The following is a 20694-nucleotide window of genomic DNA, read 5'->3' as shown; positions in this document are numbered from 1 at the left end:
GCCGACTCCGAACGGCATCTGCAAGGCAGATGAGTTTTCACTGATTTTCATGGCAGAAATACAATCGGAGCGCTTGCCAGACACTGCCGAGGGGCGACCCCGCTTAGAAAATTTTTCTTCTAATTGAAAAATCTTATTTCTAAAATTTTGATGTTGCTTTGCCCGGGAGTTGAACCCAGGGCATACGGTGTGATAGGCGGAGCACGCTACCATCACACCACGGTGGCCGCCAATACAAATACAAACAGATAATAAACAGTAATAATAAACAAAATATCTTTACAGGGCGAAATAAAACACCCTTGGCAGGTATTACATATATAAATAAATTAGCGGTATCCAACAGATGATGTTCTGGGTCACCCTGGTCCACATTTTGGTCGATATCTGGAAAACGACTTCACATATACAACTACCACCACTCCCTTTTAAAGCTCTCATTAATACCTTTAATTTTATACCAATATCGTAAAGACACATTCTAGGGTCACCCCTGGTCTACCTTTATGGCGATATCTCGAAAAGGCGACCACCTATACAACTACCACCACTCCCTTTTAAAACCCTCATTAATACCTTTAATTTTATACCAATATCGTACAAACAAATTCTAGGGTCAACCCTGGTCCACCTTTATGGCGATATCTCGAAACGGCGTACACCTATGGAACTAAGGATCACTCCCTTGCAAAATACTCATTAACACCTTTCATTTGATACCCATATCGTACAAACAAATTCTAGAGTCAACCCTGATCCATCTTTATGGCGATATACCTAAATGGCGTCCACCTATAGAACTATGGCCCACTCCTTCATAAAATACTCTTTAATGCCTTTCATTTGATACGCATGTCATACAAACACATCCCAGGGTTTCCCTCGGTTCATTTTCCTACATGGTTATTTTCCCTTATGTTGTCACCATAGCTCTCAACTGAGTATGTAATGTTTGGTTACACCCGAACTTAACCTTCCTTACTTGTTTGTTTTAGTATGTGTATGCATGAAGAATTTTTGAGCATAGAACTCACGCATGAAATGTTTACTGCTTGAAGTGCAAGCCAAAACTGATTGACTGCTTTCTTTTCTAAATTTCTGTCGCTGCTCTCACACGACATGTAGGTGAACGCTGAAAAGTTTTCCGAAACTCAACGAAGTTCTCGAGTCCACCACTGCTCTAAGGGCCGCGGCACAATGACATTTTTCATATAGATGCGTTTTACACAAGCTTATGCATTCCAATAACATCGTCACAATCAACCAAGATACTGCGTTTGTAAATATGAAGGAACTTCAGACTTAGCAATTGAAGTTTATTACGCCTTGCCCATTCACATACAAAATTTGCGAAGCACTGTTATAAACATTCTCCCTGTACAACAAAAATATTTGCTAACATATTTTGTGTCATAATCGATTGTTATATTTCAGTTTTTAATTGTGAAAAATGTTAGAAAATTTACCATGGGAAAAATAATTACACTTGCAAAGTGTGACGACACCCTTAGCCAAAGCGAATGTCAAATTCTTCTTCTTATGATTTGCTTGATACAAAATTTGCGAATTGGCTACTTTTTCATATCGGATGGCGCCAGTGTCGCTCATTCTACCTTTCTCTTTAAAAATACGTGCAGTCTATCATAATGCATAAGCTTGTGTTAAACTTATCTATATGAAAAACTTCTTATGTGTCGGGGCTTTAAGCATACTACTACCACTATTAATAGAGGTGCTAATTATGCGAAACGCTGTGACAATTTGTGTGAAAGTTACTAACATTAATATTCACTCACAAGAGCGTGAGCTCTCACGCTTTCGTTTTAATGCTTCAATAATAATAGCGAAAGCAAATTTATATTTGTCGAATTTTACGTAATAGGGCCTTATACTATAAAAGTAATATTACTCTCCAATTAAAATTAAGTGCACTATGCCCATCTATGGCTGCTCTCTTTTGTAATTGAATTTATTATTCTTTTATGCCACCTTCACATTGTCGCTTAACTATCTTTGCATACAAAATTGTATGCTTCATTGAGGTGATGAAGATGACGCTGAATATGATGGTGGTGTTGAAGAACATCGCCACTTACATGCCATAGTTGGGCAATAAAGTTGCATTAGACGACGATTACGATGTTGACGATGATGACGTCGAAAATGTCGACAACATTGAAAGTAACAATGTCTAAATGAACATTAAGTGTGGTGCTAATGCAAATTTACTACTTATAAATGAGAGGCGTTTTTTTGATCGTAGTTTATGAGACAAAGAATTCGATAGCTAAGCTTCACAAATTTGAAAATTTATGCGTTATGATAATACAAAATTGTTTGTGGGGTTATGTAAGTTTTACAAGGCTTATCATCGCTGAATGCATTGAGCTTTAGTGAACAATTTTATACTCAGTTGAGCAGAGCTCACCGAGTATATTAACTTTGATTGGATAACGGTTGGTTGTACAGGTATAAAGGAATCGAGATAGATATAGACTTCCATATATCAAAATCATTAGTATCGAAAAAAAATTTGATTTAGCCATGTCCGTCCTTCCGTCCGTCCGTCAGTCCGTTAACACGATAACTTGAGTAAATTTTGAGGTATCTTGATGAAATTTGGTATGTAGGTTCCTGGGCACTCATCTCAGATCGCTATTTAAAATGAACGATATCGGACTATAACCACGCCCACTTTTTCGATATCGAAAATTTCGAAAAACCGAAAAATGCGATAATTCATTGCTAAAGACGGATAAAGCGATGAAACTTGGTAGATGGGTTGAACTTATGACGCAGAATAGAAAATTGGTAAGATTTTGGATAATGGGCGTGGCACCGCCCACTTTTAAAAGAAGGTAATTTAAAAGTTTTGCAAGCTGTAATTTCGCAGTCGTTTAAGATATCATGATCAAATTTCGCAGGAACGTTACTACTATTACTATATATGTGCTAAATAAAAATTAGAAAAATCGGATTAAGAACACGCCCACTTTTTAAAAAAAATTTTTTTAAAAGACAAATTTTAACAAAAAATTTAATATCTTTGCTGTATATAAGTAAATTAAGTCAGAATTCAACTCCAGTAATGATATGATGCAAAAAAATACAAAAAGAAAAGGAAATTTCAAAATGGGCGTGGCTCCGCCCATTTTCATTTAGTTTGTCCAGAATACTTTTAATGCCATAAGTCGAAAAAAATTTCATTTGAAACCCATATCGTACAAACACATTCTAGAGTCACCCCTGGCCCACCTTTATGGCGATATCTCGAAAAGGCGTTCACCTATAGACTAAGACCCATTCTCTTTTAAAATACTCACTAACACCTTTCATTTGATACCGATATCGTACAAGCACATTCTAGAGTCACCCCTGGCCTACCTTAATGGCGATATCTCGAAAAGACGTTCACATATAGAACTAAGGCCCACTCTCTTTTAAAATACTCACTAACACCTTTCATTTGATACCGATATCGTAAAAGCACATTCTAGAGTCACGCCTGGTCCACCTTTATGGCGATATCTCGAAAAGGCGTTCACCTATAGACTAAGACCCATTCTCTTTTAAAATACTCACTAACACCTTTCATTTGATACCGATATCGTACAAGCACATTCTAGAGTCAGCCCTGGTCCACCTTTATGGCGATATCTCTAAATGGCGTCCATCCATAGAACTATGGCCTACTCTCTCTTAAAATACTCTTTAATACCTTCCATTTGATACACATGTCATACAACCACATTCCAGGGTTACCCTAGGTTCATTTTCCTACATGGTGATGTTCCCTTATTTTGTCTCCATAGCTCTCAACTGAGTATGTAATGTTCGGTTACACCCGAACTTAGCCTTCCTTACTTGTTTCTATTCCACTTTGTTTTGGTAAGCTGACTGATTCATGCGCAGGAGCAAAAAGCCGAACACTTCAAACTTAATGGGAAAGTGGCTAGTAGCACATCTGAGGATATCTCTCTTAAGCTCAGTAACATATTTCCATCTTCCAAATCAAATTGATGGCCATGAAAATGCCAGCCATCTTCTATTTAGAGTGGCAGCAAGCCATGCGAAAAGCTCTCCATAATTTTATCAGCGGGTTAGGAGGTTTAGGATATACCCGCGGTAGTAATATCTGTCATGAGGACTAAAACACCCAAATGATTCGAGGGGTGTGTCGCGCAGTCCTTTCAAGAGGTTGCCAGCTCAATTAATAGCTTCTTGAACCCGATTGTCAACCTCACATACCCGTTGCGAAACCTGTTTCCTTAGCAGCCAAGGCTCTTGCGACCCAAGTTCCTCGTAGAAGTGGAGGTGGCGGGTGGGATGGCCTAGAAAGTTCAATTTGGCCATACTAAATTGTTCTCGTGATGGCAGGGCTAGTACCTTTATGGTGCTTGTTACAATAGCGTACCAGATATATATCGGGAAATGGATCATCGGTATCGATAACACTCCGAAAGCCTTCAGTGAGCATTTTTATAGCTACAGCCACAAAGCAACAACAACAACACACTTCTTAAATGCAGACATTCGCTGACCATGTTAGACACGCTGGTCAATAAGGAAGTGGTACGGGTTGCCGAACTCCAACCCAACAAAGGAACTGGTGCTGATGCTGCCTTGCAGCTAGGAAAACAATAGATTTTGTAAAGATAACGTAACAAACTCAAATGGCCTTTAAAAAAATTAAAGGCGCGATAACATCCGAAGAGATATTAGGCCGAGCTTCTCTTCCAATTTGCGTCGTGCTCCATTTTTTTAATTTTTCCTACAAATTGGCGGGACGGGACCTACTTGTTATATGCCGACTACGAATGGCATCTGCAAGGCAGATGAGTTTTCACTGAGAGCTTTTCATGGCAGAAATACACTCGGAGTGCTTGCCATACACTGCCGAGGGGAGACCCCGCTTAGAAAAATTGTCTTCTAATTGAAAAACCTTATTTATAAAATTTTGATGTTGCTTTGACCGGGGCGAAAACCCAGGTTCCTCGGTGTGGTAGGCGGAGCACGCTACCATCATACAACGGCGGCCGCCGTCAAATGGCCTTTGCATGCAAGTTTTTTGTGTATAACATTGTCCCTAACTGAACAAAGAATTTCTATATGGGATAAAAAACCAACATGCCGAGTGTCCAGCCTAATATGGCTAGCATGAGCCGATTAGGTTTTAAAATAGAATCGCGAATAGGCGTAAATGGCTTAAGAACCGATTAAACTCCCACTTACCAAGTCCGGAACACTGTCGAGTAAATTCCAAAACTAAACCGGCTTTTCTGCCTTGAAAATTGGAATGAGCTCGTTGGTATGCGTCGCTGTCGGTGCATCGGTGTAATAGCGCAATGATCTGTGATGGCCCCCGTAATTACACACAATTTTGATATCTTTCCATAAGGACTTCAATACCACACAATTATCTCAGTTGGTCCACATGAAGCCCGTTGCCTTAATCGTATATAAATCGTTAGGAATTAACGCAGTGGTGGTTGCACGTATCTGTGGCCCCGCCTAAGTCATCTCATTTAGACCTTTCTGTAGCGGGTACGAGATTTACACCTTACTTATATCTACTATATCGAAAGCTACCGAACTGCCTAGTACGCCATCTAGCTTAACTTGTGGAGTCTGGATTCAAAACTCACAAATTTATGTGTGTGAAGCTACACTGGGATCTGGCATTGCAATCGTTTTGTCTTGTGAATATGGTCTTAGTGTCCTTATACACCTTCATAGGCTGCCCAGTCTATAACGCTTCCATAATGGAAAAAGCACTAAAAAATATATACTTACTGTGAAGCGCTGTGAACTCCTTTAATATAAAATTCTCTATAACACTGCTTTTCAACTAAGTGAACATTTCCCATCCAAACTCTCTACTGTCATACTGGTCCTATACAGTCAAAGAGGTGCTTTCATTTAACCCTTCACTAAATTTTTATTTACTTTCAAGGACTTTCTGTTATACACTTTTCGGTTACTCTTTTGTATTGTGCAGCAATTCAGGCAAACCACGACTGCGTTGTCTACTAATAAGAGTCAACGAACCCAGCGAACTCAACTCACACGAGTACAAATTGTGCTTTTTCTCATTTACATTTGCCCAAACTTTCGCTTAATTTAAATGGTCCATTTTACTTTTTTTGACATTCTGGAGCAATGAATTTTGTGTTCATAGCAGCAGAAAATGTTGATAAATGAATGAACGCAAAACGGGGCAAGATGATTGCATACAGACACACACACACACACACAAATACATTTATGGAGGATAGTTGTTAAGTCAGTTTGCGCTTACATGACTGTCTCTGGCTTTGTTTGGAGCACCTGCTTGGCTGTGCTTGATTTTGTGCTCTATTTTGTTTTTGATTTTTTTCACATTTTCTTTTCACCCATATTCCTCATTTCTTTTTGTTTCGTTTATGCATACATATGCAATTATGTTTATGGAATTCATGTCGTTTTATGTCGCACACACATCGATACATACATACATACCTACACCCTTTGTCGTATGAGCTCAAGTTTGTATGGCACAGACTGCCTTTGGAAGTTTTCCGTTTCCGTTGACCGGCGACTTTATGCATTCGGAGCTGCTTTTTTATTTATACTTGCTAGCCATTTTACAGCAACTGCAGTAGAGATGAAATTTGAATAAACAATATGGGATAGGGTTTTCGGAAAGCGGTAAAATGGACAGCTTCCTTGATTCATAAATTTTAAACCAAGCATCATTGCCTTAATGTTGTATCACAGACCTCAAGCTTCAAGATCTTAAAATTGATTCATTGGAGGCATAGCAAATTTTTATTCGACAAAGGACTGCTCACAGCCGTGACAATTCGATTTACTTTCGACAAGAGCTTAGCCATAAATATTTGACTATCAAACCCCAATTATTCAAGTACAGACTAGTATCAATTCCGTATAAAATCCGGCCGCAAATTTTTGATAACATACGTTCGCAAGTCCCTCCCGTGAAAAAGTTTAGTAGCCCACTACTCTAGTAAATACTTCTTCTACTACTTCATCGACAAAGGCGACGAAAAGGAGGTGGCAAAGCGAAGAGAATCTCATCTGCAACCGCCCGGCGTTAAGCGGTGTCGGAAAGTGCTGGTATCTAAATATCCTCGTAGGTGGCATAGCTTCGGGATACTGCGTTATGCTTGCGAATCTGAGCATTTGACAAATGGTAATCGCCAGCTTTCCTTTCAAGTAATTGACGCTGCTACCTCGGAAAACCGACTTGAAGAACAGATAATGTAAGTGTTGGCGCCCGAGTAGGAACGAATAGATCGAATGAGTTTAATCAATATATACACAGTCAAATATATGATCGGCAGAACTCAGAAAGCTATCTTCATAGATTCATGACTACTAGTATTAAAAGTGCAATGCATAACCTTAAGTAATAACGTGTGAACCAAATGTGGAAAATCACATCTGCGATAATTGTGGGTGTAGGAAAATAGCACACCGTTTGATTGTGCTTGCTACACAATTTTTAAAATAAGCAAACAAACAGACGTTGGATCTGGGGTGAATTTATACAATAGTGTGATGGTTCTTTATACTGCTATATACGGTGTCTAACGTTTCCCCGTTTTCATAGGCTGGTTCCTATAATAATCCCTACTGGGCAGGAATATCTCCATACATTCACACATCAACGCAGCAGCTTTGTCTAGGTTCGTTAAACTGTGCCCCATAAATCTTTCGAAGTGCTTTCCTCTCGAACACTCCCAAGGCCGTCTCATCTGATGTTGTCAGCACCCATGCCTCTACATAACATGACGGCTAGGAAGCTTAAGAGGCTTAACATATTTTATAGGGAGGTGTGCCTGTAGTATGTTGCGACTAAAATCTACAGACTCAAAGGTTCCAGGAATGAAAAAAGCCATTACTGGGGCAGTGGGACATACCGGATTGATTTTTAACAAAGGACTGTCCACGTCCGCAACACTCTCCCAACCTTCAGAAGCTTAAGAACTACATTGACCAATAGGACTTGCTTCTTTGCTCTTTGCTGGATTGAGAGCTTGAAACGCCGCATGGCTATCAGAGAATATGGCCAGCGTATCTTAAACTTGGTATTTAATAACTTGGTATTTAATTAAATTTTTGCAAGTTCAATCTCTAAATTTCCATGTGTGACCTCATGGGTGTGTATGTACATTATATAATTTCCGCAAAATTAGTTTGAATGTTTTAAAACAAATATTTTTGTTCAGTAAAATCTCATTGTTTCCACTTTTGGACTTCTAAAACTTTCCAAACTTAACCACCTACAAGCGAATATAACAACTACAAACAAACTTGGCACTTCCGCTAACACACATGTGCTCAAATATGGCAAGAGTGCCACAAAGAAAAATTAAAAAAAGGAAAAAACAACAATCGCATAGAAAACTTGTCTCCATTTCACGATTTAGTAAGAAAATAATTTAGTCATATCGGACTTAAATTGCTTTTCGCATAACAAAAGTGCAAAGTTTTTGGCAAAAACAGCCAACTCAAGCGCATTACGTAGTATTAAAGTTAGCTGAGTATGTAGATGTGCGTCAAATATGTGTATAAATGGGTGTGTCCCTAGACGCAAACCAGTAAACAACATTCCAATTTGTCCTCGCATTAATTTAAGTTAGTATGGAACTGGAGTGAAACAGCATACATTAATTACAATTTGGCCATAAAGTCAATTGATCGTACGACCACTACTAATGGCTCACAATTCAATTGAAGTACCGTTTGAAATAGCCATAAAGCAAAACTTCAGATGGTTACAACGTCAAGGAAGTTCCCGCGTTTCCACAAGGGAGGCTTGTATCTCAAATATTTGTTCTGATACACCAGCTCCCACTAATCTATACAAACCCTACACTAAATTGGTGAAGGGACTTGGAGTGGCCACAACTCTGTCGAAGATCATGGGCTCAACTCCCGTGCAAAGCAACAACAAAAATTTATAAACTTTTTTTTCTGCCAAGAAAAACTTCTCAGTGAAAATTCATATACCTTGCAGACGCTGTTGTGGTTGGCGTAAAACATGTACGCCCCGTCCCGCCAATTGGTAGGAAGCACGACGAAAATTGGAAGAGAAGCGCAAAATAAATTGTATGGGAGGCTATTGCACCTTTTGTATATATACATATGTATATATTTTTTCAGTTGAACTGGAAATACTGGTAATTTTGACCCCAATCATTCAACGGTCATTTCACCATCCACAAGCCAACGGTTCACCAGCCAAGTATTCAACATCACCTAGCCGCATCAGTGAAAACAATTACGTTATCGACGAATGCTGTGGTCTAGCCCAGAGCACGCTGTTCGATGCATGCATCCATCCTTCTTTTCTGAACCTCAAGTCAGCTTAAAACAATTAATATTTTCATTTCCGGCAAAGGCAGCAAAACCACTTCTATGGCATAGGGTTCGATTCAACACCTTATCGAAGCAAAATACTATGAAGGAGCGTAGCTGCTAGAATCTTTATGGGAGGAATGCTACAAATCAAGTGGGTTCCATTGAAATGCAAGGGAAGCGAACAGCACCAGTAATTTTGGATACTAGTCAAATACCCAACATGCTCAACGTTTTCGCCTAAAAACATTGCACGATCCCATGTAAACAATACCCAAAGTATACAACTATGAAACTTTCTGAACGGGGGATGTTATTACAGAAAAACTTGGGTCTGAGAATATATTCATGCCGATACCACTCACTTAATCGGGTTTTATCTGACCAAGAATTGTTATTTCAACACAAAGCTGCTCAATTAGTTAGTTATAAAAGATGGCAACAAAAGACCGACAGTGAAGAGTTTCAATCCACACTACACATACCCAAAAATTTCTTTCTAAATTTGTTTAGACTCTCTGCTGTTTGCGCTCTAAGGCTATGAAGCCTATCAATGGCTCCCTTCGGCTCACAACAACATCGGTTTGGCTGAATTTAGCTCACAAGAAAAAAGAGATCGGTCTCATTCGAAGAACATGAAAAATAAGCACACCATTCTTTGAACTGTATTGGCTTCAGCAGGGCGTACACTCAAAGCAAATGGTACAACAAGTGGTCAACACTCATTTATTCCTCGAAGGTAGTTGTTGTAATTTTGTTAATGTCGTTGTTGTCGTACGGTCGAATTTATTCATCACTCTGACAGCTCAACCCGATCAGCGGTACTTCATACCGCCGCCAGCCGTTTCTAATAACGACTTTGCTGCTCACCGCAGCTCAGTTATAATTCACTGACGATTCCATCAACAGCATCTCGACGTCCACTTATAAAATGAGTGCAGTATTTGTTAGTCAAGTCCTGGACCTATGCTTCTTCTGTTCCGCAAAAGCTTCGACTTTGAGAACAGAAACCTTTGGCTGGCAAGTTGATATTTCGCATGAGAACGCCGTGGGAAAATATCAGTTGCCTAAATGGAACTAGTCTCGCTTTATGGAAAATTAGCACTCATCTAGTACTAAACTGAGAGGTTTGACTGCAAGGGTTCTCTGCTTTTAAGCTCCTTTAAGCTTTATTGCACATACATATATAAAGATTTCACTTATCATTATAGCTCACATAAGTACATACATGCATACAAACATTCACATATGAATACATATGTACATACATATTATACGCACTCATACACTCTTACGATTTAACTCACATCAATTTCAACTTGTGGGAACATTTGCTTGCCACTGAAAGATTTAAGCACTTGGAATTAAAATTTTCACTACACATACATACTTATATGCTTAGTCCTCTCTGTGTGTGCGTGTGTGCATGCCTGCTTTAAGTAGTAAACGCACACACACGCACGCACAAAATAAAGTCTACACAAATACATTTAAACGATTTTTGTTTTTAACATATCCTCATGCGCCTTAAAGTATACTACTATAAACTCATTTACACACACAAAAACAAATGCAATCACTTTTACTAAGCTCAAGCTGTTGCTCTGTTTGTTCGCGTGTTTGTTCTTCTTTGTACTCTAGGCTGCTTGTAATATGTACGCACAACTTGTTATTTTGTTTGTTAAATTAAAGTTGACAACAACTCGACCTTTTGTGGTTTTTGCAAAAGTTCAAGGTTGTAAACGTTGTGTGCGTGTGTGTGCGCGTTTGTTTATTTTGTTATGGATTTTTTTTTCGCTTTGGCATAAAGCATAAGAGCTCTTAAGTGGCTAAAATTGGTTAGATTTTCTTAATTAAGTATTTACAAATTTTGTTAAATATTTATGATGCAATGTAATTGACGCCATAATACAAATTGCAGAATTTGAAGTGTGGGAGAGCGGGAGTTGCGGTGTGAAACAAAAACCGTAAAGCTGTGAATTATTTATTTTGAGGTTAAATAAGTTTTTGGTTTGACATTGTATTCAATGTTTTGGAATCGGGGTTTGTTTGGAAGGGAGCACAGAAGCTTATAAGAAATGTAAAGGTTGCGTGTGCGTGTTTGTCGCACATGTCACTCGATTCACTAAGCAAATCAAATGTCGTTCTAATGATTTCGGTATTCTGACGAAGTTTTTCAATCATTTGCGGTGAATTTCTGAAAGCATTTTATTGTAAAAATAATATTTATAACATGCAGTTAGCAGGGAAGACTATAATTGTGAACAGATTACACTGTGCAATAGCAAATTTGTGGGTGCGATAGCTCCTACTAAGAACAAAAAACTCCTCTCGCATATCGTAAAATCCCGAAATCGTTCTGCTTTCTTTGGTAAAATTTCTTTGCTTTATTCATTTTAAGTTTGAAATGTTTTTCTTGAGTGATTTTAAGGAAGGGTGACATAAGGTCAACGGCAAAAAGGCCGATTGGCCTTATAACTCCTTCAAATAAGTTCAATTGACTTTATAACTTTTCTTAATTTAGAGTAACTGCCTTTTAAGAAATTTCCGTTTACCTTATTACCATTTCGCAAAAGAGCCAAAGCCACATACAGCCAATAAGTTCAATATGTTCTTCTTATTTCAAAGGAATACTTACCGCTGCACTTTAATGAAACCAGAATTAGGAAAAGTAGCAATGCAGGCGAAATTTTGAAATAAAAAATTAGGTGATTTTTTTCCAAGTTTTTAGGAAATTTTTAGTTGAATAGCTTCAACTTATCTCAGAGAGGACCTTATTGGGCCAATTTTTTATACGATTTTTAATGGAGTGGGACGAAAATATTGGAAAAAGAGCACCGTATTCGAAAATTTGGAATGAAAAAAATTATCTTTTCATACAATTGAACAAATTATAGCGAAAACCATAAGAAGTAACACTAACGTAAGCGTCGTTAATATATTAGTAGGTGTAGGTAGGTGCAGAACAAAATAGTTGACTTTATGACCATTACGGAGAAAACAGGATGGTGCTGAATGTAAATACCTTTGAAATTGTAACCATTTGAAATTTGACGTTGTGACCATTTCATACGGTAATAGCTTCAATTGTCTTTGTGGTCATTTGAAGTGGTCATAAGGTCAATCGACGTTATGGGTGTTGACTTTAACTCTTTCGATTTTAGAATAAGGAAAAAGGGTCTAAATACCAATCGAATAAAAATACTCAGTCGTGATTTTTATAGAATATCTTTTATAGAATACCTTTCTCGCAATAAATAGCATTTAGAAGATAGTTAATGGGTTAAAATATTCTACAAATTTTTTGCTAGAAAGTTTCACTAGGAGTGCTCTCAGAGAAAATCTTTGCCAAAAGAATATGGAAGATCAGAGAGAGGAATAAAAGGAGAAGCCTTAGAGTATGCAATAACTTTGTATGCTTTTAAAATTCTAAAAAGGAAAACGTTGCGCCTTAAAGTATGCGAATATTTTATACGCTTTATTTGATTAGCAGTTTTTGTACAAATGAACATTCCCGGTGTGTGCGTAACTAATAATAAATACATCCTTGTAGGAAAAAAAAGTATTGACAGGATGATCAAAAAAATATGTTGCATATTTTAAGGCGCAAAGCTACTTTTTTACTCTAGCTCTCTTTTCTCTTTTTTTGTACACAGACTTCGTTCTTAAAAGTTTTTAATGCGAATATTTTTCTAGTATATTGTTGTTGCTAAGCCCTTCATTGCATAATGAAAGAAAACATTTTGATTTAGGCCGAGCTTCTCTTCAAATTTGCGTCACAACAACTAGACGTGGTGTTTTCCCTAGTCTGTTATTGAAGACAATGGTGATTAATTTTAATTTTCTCTTGAGTAGTATATATCTGTTGTTTAAATAAAAGTTTGAAGTGAATGAGACGGCAACCACTTGACTAGAGTGGACTTTCAAGAGCTATTGCTGAGCTTGAAACTGGTAGTAACTCCTCTGTCTTGAATCATCGAAAAAAAGCTCTCTTAGTTAAAGCCGGGAAATAACAATACTGCGAGGTCATATGATAAGGCTACCATAAGTATAAAAGTCAAAGATCAACAAGGGGAAGAAACAGACTACTAAACACTTTCTGTACGTCCGCTTTGCAGGATAGAATATATGCTTTGTATTTTCATTTACTAAGAGAGAGGAGCTCTATAACATCCGACAATATTAATTCCTTCAGTTATAAGTTAGGTAGATTAAAATAGATGAACCAAAGGTCCCAAGACTCGACGAATAGTCTACGCACCTTGGAAGTTTTCGCAAGTAGTAAGGAATAAACTTAAGCTTCTTATCATGAAGAAGGTTAGAATATACTTTTGCCAGTATTGGATAGCTGGTTAGGCTTCTTACTAGATACTGTAATGAGGTGGAGGAGGAAAGTATGCAACGTTTCCTATGCCAATTTTCTAGATAGAAGTCGATCCAGATAACCGTCTTTTAGGTATACAAACGAAATATCTAAAAGATTTCAACAACAGTGTTTGGCATGCTGAAGACTAGAAACTATGGATGCTAAGGATCTTCCATTCCGATTAAGTAATGTCGAGTTCCGAGCTCCAACTTTGTACCTGCTCGGGCGCCATTCGACTTTTATATAACGTTGGCCATTTACTTTTCCAATGTTTTGAATAAAACAGTTATCATCAATTATAAATAAGCCACATTTCAGTCATTGGTTGCTGCCCATTTTGTTGCAAAAAATAATCAAAAAACAATAAAAGAAGTTAGACACACAATTTTATCGTAGATTATTTTTATAGGGGCTATGTTTTTATTTAATACACGAGGTAATTGAATAGTCAATTGCTCAATTAATCGGTCATTTGAATAATACAAATTTCTATTAAAAAAATAAAGCATAAATTAATTAAAAAATGTCAATTTAGCGCTAACGTTCATAAATAAATTTACTCATTATTAAAAAAAATCAATTATTCAACCAATTTTTTTTTTGTTTAATCAAAACCCCGTTTTTCGAAAAACTTTCCTTTTATTTATCAAAAAATAAAATTAGTCGATTAATTGAGTAATTTAAAACGTGATTAATCAAAATATTGAGCAATCAATTAATCGCAGTGCACTAGTTTTCATTATTCACTTGCATTAGTTAAATTTCCACTTCCAAATCTTTTAAAACACAAAATGTAGATGGTATCTACATAACTGGAAAACTATGTTTTAACATAAAATCGCTAGTTGACAGTTTCATATGTATACTAGATTAAATCAATAATAGAAAGTTCAATACACCTCACGTCATTTCATAGCACGCAGTTAATTTAAAAATAAACGAGTAGATAGAAACACAAATAAAATGCAAGCAAAAAATTAAAAAAAAAAATTAAATTTGTGAAAAAAATATGAAGTGTTATTTGTATAAAAACTCGCAAGTGTATTCATGTATGTTTAATTGTATCAACACATTTATTTATTTTCCTTTTCACTTTCAAATTTATTTTCATTCATTTGAGCTTTGATTGCATTCATAAACGCATATAAATAAATCGACATCTGCGAAATGTTGGCTGCTGTGAAAGCTAATACAGCTACTGATAAAAAAAAAATAAAAAAAAAAATTAAAAAAAAAAAAATTATAATACAAAAATATAAGTTTGCCTGCACAAATTTAAGAAAAAACAGATGTTGCCATATGTGATAACCGCCTAAGTCATACGTACATTAAAGCAGTTAGGCTGCTATTGCTAGTGACCATTGATGTGTACATATGAACATACATACGTAGGTACATATATACGATTAGTTATATATGTAAGTTGAGTTGATTGGCTGCTTTTGGTCGAAGATGTGCCTGACCAGCCTGCCACATATTTTCGTGGAATATGAATGAAAAAAACATATTTATATATGTATGTATGTGTGGTTCATGAAAAAATATTGTCCAGCTGGTGATTGTGTGTAAAGTAAAATGAGAAAATATGATTTTTTAACGCGAAATGTTGAACAAGCATTTGAAAGCGTTTTTTTTTTTTTGCTATAAGTTAGTTTTGTTGAATTTTTATAGAGTTTGAATGAATTTTAGGTGTCAAGTTTATTGAGATTGTAGTTTTTAATGGCATAACGAAAAACTGGTACTTTGATTGCAATTTCTTTTGCTTTTCCTAAAATAAAATTGAATTGTGAAAAACAATAAAAAAAAATGTTTTTGCCAAAATATATCTATATGCTAAGAAAATAAAAAAAAAATACGACACATATTCATATTTGTCTAATTTATCTTTTCTACCTATTTATATACGAAAAATGCCAAACAAAAAAATAATTTTGTTATTTATTAGAAAAAAATTTTACTAAGAATTTTGTTAACTTTCTAATGTTTGTATGGTGTGTTCAGTTTTACTTAAGATTTTTTTTAAGAGTTAATGAGCTTCACTAAGCTCATCTTCAAAATTGTAAAAAAAAATAAAAAAACACATTTATTTATATAAGAAACAAACTTAGTTTTAATATTTATCAGAAAAAATTTAACACAAATTTTGGTTGAAAATCAAAAAAACATTGTAAAAAACAAAAAAAAAATGTTCATATATATTTATTTACATGTGAAGAAAATTAACAAATAAAATTTAAATTTGTTAACTATCATGAAAAAATTTGTAAAAAAACCTTTTAAATGTTCAAAACGTATTTATTTATTTATAACCTTATATATAACCATGAAAAAATGAAATAAACTGGTATCATGGACCGGCCAGTTCAACCTAACCTAACCTATGAAAAAAAAGAAACAAATAAAAAAAATAGTGCGAAAGCATATTTATTTATATGCGAAGAAAATTAACAAAAACAAAATTTTGTTATTTATAAAAAAAATTACAAAAATAAATTTTGTTGATTATTACGAAACGAAATTTTGTTGATTGAACGAAAAATTTTTAATTTTGATAAACAGCGTAAAGTAATTTGTTTTTAATTAGTTTAAAGTAGTTGCTGGTGCAAAAAGCGAGCCAATTACAGGCAGTTATATCCGTACAACCTGAAAACACCGGTACTTGTGCGTATACGTAACATATTTTTTTATTATTTGATATAAAAAGCAGAGTTACAATAAACAAGTATGAGCGCGTTAAAAACTGATAGCAAGTAACTTTTAATAACGAAACATAATTTGTTTTTTTTTTATGTTCAACAAATCTAAATTTTATGTTCAACCTTTTTTCATTTATAATCAGCGAAACGGTATACTTAAAACTTTTTCTGTTTTTTTCAATATTGTTATTATAGGTTTTATTTGTTATCGGAAAAAAATTTGCAAACGACAAATTTTTTTGAAGAAATATTAAAAAAAAATTAGTTTTTAAATTTTTTTCGCAAACTTTTCTGCGTTTTTTTTTTTGACTAGCGGATTACATTCAAAACAGTAACTGTTGGCGGTTATTGGAAAAATTTTGACCATCCAATTAAAAGAAACTTATCGGTGATGATAAAAAATTGTTGAAAACAATTTTCATAACAAACCTTTTTTCTTTGGTGATGATCAATGAATCAAATTTTATTAATTTTCAAATCAATTTTTAATTTTTTTTATTTAATATTTTTTTTACAAAATTTTTGGTTTAGGTTTACCACTAGGGCATAACATTTAGAATTTTGAAGCAAACGAGTTTCTTTCCGAAATTTTTTTAGTTTTTTTAGTAACTCATTTTCTTTGACACTAATTATATAACAGTCAGATAAAAAAAATCTGACACGCCAACAAGTTTTTATTAATCAAAATTATTTCGAATTTTTTTAAATATTTTTTTTTATATTTTCGACCACCACATTCATACATATATAATATTAAAATCACAAACACAAGGGTTTCTTTATTGATGATACAAAAACTGTGCGCACCCTGTATTCATTCAATTTAATATTTTTTCCAGCTGCAGCATAATTCTCTTCTTTTTCTCAGGAACTCTTAAACCCTTTTTATACTTAAAGTTCTTCTCAATTACAAGTATCAACTTTTGCTGTGAAAAATTGTTAAGTCATTATCGGAGCAAAACATGCAAATAATTTTAAAGTTTTTTCCCATTTTTTACCTTTTTTCACTTTTGCCTCAATATCCTGTTTTTGTTGCTTAATTGAAACTGCATAGGTAGCTGCTGCTCTGCCAAAATCAATTGTGGCACAATGTCACGTATGATGAACTCTACCATTCAATGACCTTCGCGCCAGTATAATAAATAAATTTTTATGGTTTTAAAATTAGTGCGAATGCTGGCGTAAAGTGAGTGGCCAACAATAGAAATTTTGCGTAAGAAATAAGTAAAAGGAAATGAAATTCAAGCAGCACGCAAATAATAAGAAAAAAACAGATAATAAAAAAAAAAAAAATAATAATACAACAAAAAATTTTAAATTTAGAAATCCCCCTCAAAATCCTGATAAAGTAATTTTTGTTTTGAATTATTAGTATTGCTGTCGAATTTTTATATTTAATTTTCAATTTTCAATTATTTATTTCGGCAAAAATCTTCTTAAAAAATAGGCCAGTTTTTAGTTTTCTAATCGTGATTTAAATAATTTTTTTTTTTTTGATGTTGAATTAAATTTTTTTAAATGTTAAAAATTTTATATTTTTAGCATTTTTTATATATTTTAAAATAAATTAAATAAATTATATGAAATATATAATTTTTTTCAGTTTCAAAAATTTTTTGTAAGTTGAGGAAAATTCCAAAATTTTTTACCTTTTTCTAAATCTGAATTTTTAAAATTTTCATTAATTTGAATAAAATTTTTTATTTATGTGAATTGTCGACCTGTTTTCTCTAAAAATGCTTATCTTACACAAAAAACACGATTTTTTATTAAATATTTGTTAACAACGATGCACTGATTTTTAAAGTTTACAATTTTTTGAAATGTAAATATAAGTTAAAAATACTTTGAAATTATTTTGAGTCTAGATATGTTCATATCATAGACTTTTTTTAAACTTTGCTCAGTAAACGTTGTATACGCAAACAGATATTTAAAAACAAAATTATTTTTACGTTCGTAAATATTTTTACTTAATATTTATTAAAAAGAATGCAAACATTTTAGTAATAATTTTTGAAATTAATAATATAAATTTAAAATTCTTTTTATATAATATTAATACCAAAAATTGTACTAATTCTCTATATTTTCTAAAATTCTAAATTTTTCAAGATTGTGAATTTGGTCTTCTTGCTCAAAAATTTGTTTACTTAAGCTGATATTTAAAAAAAAAATAAATTTTAAACATCATAAATTTTTTAATGTTATATTTACCAACTAAAAATGTACAAATTTCTTAAATTAATAAATTTTATTAATTGAAAGAGTTGGTTTAAATTTTAAAATATATTTTCAAATCATATAGTTTTCGAAAACAATAAAGTTTTCGATAATGTGAATTTGACCCACTTCTTTATGAACTTTGTTTACGTTGACTAATATGTAAAAAAGTAATAATTTTTATATAATATTAATTTTAAAAATTTTATTAATACTAGATACTCTCAAATCGTCAAACTTTTTGAAAATAATAATAATTTTTGGGAATGTGAATTTGGAATTGTTCTTTAAAAACTTTGTTTACGTTAACTGATATTAAAAAAAAAATTGAATTTTTGGCATAGTAAATTTTTACTAGCAAGAAGTGCCAGTTTTGCATAAAAATTTCGGAGTCCCAAATTTATTATTCATTCATTTCATAGTTTAATTTGAATTTTTTAACTCAACGCATCGAAAATTTCGGTCTTCTTAGTTTTTACTACTAAAGAAAAATTTTAAAGTTGTATTACAATTTCTCAAAATTTTTCTAAAAATTTAAAGCTTTCAATAGTATTGTTGGAAAATCAGCTTAGATATATTTGCAAAATAATTTGCACTTTTCTTTTTAACTTTTTACTAACGTTGTTATCATCGGCAAACATTTCTAATTTTTCAGCATCATGCATTAGATTCAACTTTTTATTTTATAAATTTTTTAAATTTTGGTATGTGCGCTAGCAATTTTCAGTGGCCTCTCAACAAAGCGGCCCCATTACTGAGTTTTCTTTATTATGAATATGGCGTAGGCACTTTTTTTATAATTTTTTTTTTAATTTTATTTATTCAAATTTAAAAAAATGTTAAGTATTTAGTCTAGAAAATTAACAAAAATATTTTTTAATACCATTATTAGAAGCTGACTTAAAATTGAAAAATGTTCCTTAAAACAATTTTTATATTTATATTTATTTCGGAAAAAATAAAATTTATTAAACTGAGATTGAATAAAGTAGATAGTTGAAAAATTTTTTGATATTTTCAAATTTTAAATTTGGAAGTGCAAGAGTAAGGCAGGAAAAATAGTACAAAATTTTCTAAATTTTTTTATTTTTTTTTTTAATTCTTTTGCTCTTTCTCTTAATTTTATTTCATTTTGGAAATTAAAAAATTTTTTGTGTTGCTAAGTTTTAAATGAAGACAAAAATATTTAAACTATTTCGATAGTTAAAAAAATCTAAACATTTGGAGACTTTAAAAATCCAATTGAAATTCTTACTAATATTATTGAATTAGTGGCCAATTTAAGAAAATTTAATTTCAATATCAAAAAAGCATTTCATCGTGCATTATTTGTAAAGAGCAATAAACAAAAACTTTCGCTGCTTGCAAACTCGCAAAAAAAATTTGCTTTGCCACATGAAGGTGACTGAATTATAAAAACATAAATTTAAAATAAAAGCAAAAACAAACACAACGCATTTCCATAACGCGCCAAACTGGTCAACTCACCCGCGGTCAATTATTTTTTTGCACTACACGCACTTGCACTTGCATGTATGTACAAGCACAAGCACAACACTACGCACTGCTGCAGCGCTGTCAGCTTGCCGGACCAGTTTCGCGTGATACCGTTCACAATTTTTGATACAAAAAATGTTATCGCGTTGCGTATTTTTCACTTTTTTAATTTCTTTCTTAGTTTTCCGCGTTGCAAAAACTTTTTCAAACGTTTTTCCAACGATTTTCTAACACTTTACGCGCTTCGCATAACCGTAACGCTTGAAAGCTGCCGCACAACTGATTTTCATTCAACCATCTTTCGCTGTGGCAAGTTGCATCTTGTGTGGCTACAACAAAGTTTCGTTGTTTGGCGTTGCACGTTTTACAACATTTTACTTGCACTGCTAACGGTATATGTTGTACGAATAGATAAGCGCAAAGCTAGACATTGCATTTCGCTGATAGTGAAACTTCACCACTGTATGTTGATAACAAACTCAACACAGCATCGCATGCCGGCACGAACTTTGACGTTTCGCTTCGTTGGCAGCAAAATTTTACCGATAT

At 33.7% G+C, this 20694-nt stretch overlaps 1 protein-coding gene across 6 annotated transcripts in view; it reads right to left on the bottom strand.

Annotated features, from left to right (window-relative positions):
* The window catches only part of LOC137248986 (serine-rich adhesin for platelets), a 594115-nt gene that overhangs the window by 240084 nt on the left and 333337 nt on the right, over positions 1–20694 (bottom strand). Inside the window, exon 1 of one of the 6 annotated variants that reach the window (XM_067780017.1) lies at positions 20137–20376. The exons of 3 other annotated variants lie outside the window; for them this stretch is intronic. The gene's annotated coding sequence lies outside the window, so the exon portion shown is untranslated. Of the gene's footprint in view, positions 1–16854; positions 16937–17423; positions 17605–20136; positions 20377–20694 lie in introns of those variants that run through there. 2 more of the 6 variants (XM_067780015.1, XM_067780021.1) reach the window with 2 other exon arrangements.

Source organism: Eurosta solidaginis, chromosome 4 (assembly GCF_040869045.1).
Source record: "Eurosta solidaginis isolate ZX-2024a chromosome 4, ASM4086904v1, whole genome shotgun sequence".
Taxonomy (NCBI): domain Eukaryota; kingdom Metazoa; phylum Arthropoda; class Insecta; order Diptera; family Tephritidae; genus Eurosta; species Eurosta solidaginis.
Note: the sequence above shows the minus strand (reverse complement) of the source record. Positions and strands in the feature narration are given on the sequence as shown.